We start from the raw sequence: 1,003 nt of genomic DNA, 5'->3' as shown, positions 1-1,003 counted from the left end.
CAAAAATGGCTGCGATTATTGTGGGCCTCAAAACAGACCCTAAGTTTGATTCTCTTGGCTCCAAGAAGAGCTCAACGATGACGTTAATCTGCTACTGCTGTCAGAAGCCAGGCCAGCACAAGAGGGACTGCCTTAAGAGGCCCACAAGCCATGCCCCGACTGCCAAGACAGCCACTGGAAGTGAGACTGCACTCTGAGGCGGAGGCCCCAGAGCTCAGACTCGGCTTTCCAGGTGGTTCAGCAGGACTGAAGGGCCGGGCCTGCCTCCTCCCTCTGGCCAGACTGTTACCTCTACCTGCTGTCTCCACAGAGGAGCCCTGAGTAATCATGGCTATGGGAGGGGAAAAGCCCAGCCTACTGCTGGACATTGATTGGCACAGGTCTCTTTGTTCTTCTCCAACTCGGACTTTCCTTCCAGTCATTATATCTCAATAGAAACAGACTTTAGAAGATATATTGCTTTAGCTATAACTGAGGTAATGCAATATATTCAGATTGTTTACTAAATGATGGTGCTGAGACTGATGTTTTATAAATGTAATATATTGTTATTCATGTGTAAGATTTAAAATATTTCACTAGTTAAAACAGGTTTCCAAGGACAGATAACAACCTGTCAGCATAAAGATGTTCTAAAGAAACTGGCTTATGCAATGTCCAATAGCTTTGGGCCTATAGATAGAGCCAGGCATTGTATTTGTGATGTAAAACTCAGAGCCACAGCGTAAAAAAAAAAAAATCCCTTGGCAGTGCCCCTTGCTTACCATGGGGGCCATATCCAAAACACTAAATGGGACATTAGTTTAATATGACTAAATGCTTTGCATTTTATAATGCGTATGTAAGCCTGGTTGGTTTTCAATATAACTCCAGTATTTCGTGCTGATAGTTAATGCATATATGACCTCTCTTAACTGAAGCTAGAGGGACTTACAGCAAACTGTCAAACTCCGTGAATGATGGGGTCTAAAAGCTAGTGAGTCGTGATTGCTAGGTCTCAAAA

General features: G+C 43.7%; 1 protein-coding gene across 6 annotated transcripts in view; it reads right to left on the bottom strand.

The window, feature by feature from the left end:
* The window catches only part of Focad (focadhesin), a 379,256-nt gene that overhangs the window by 72,178 nt on the left and 306,075 nt on the right, over positions 1–1,003 (bottom strand). The window lies entirely within an intron of this gene.

This window comes from Octodon degus, unplaced genomic scaffold, assembly GCF_000260255.1.
Source record: "Octodon degus isolate 3935 unplaced genomic scaffold, OctDeg1.0 scaffold00044, whole genome shotgun sequence".
Taxonomy (NCBI): Eukaryota; Metazoa; Chordata; class Mammalia; order Rodentia; family Octodontidae; genus Octodon; species Octodon degus.
Note: the sequence above shows the minus strand (reverse complement) of the source record. Positions and strands in the feature narration are given on the sequence as shown.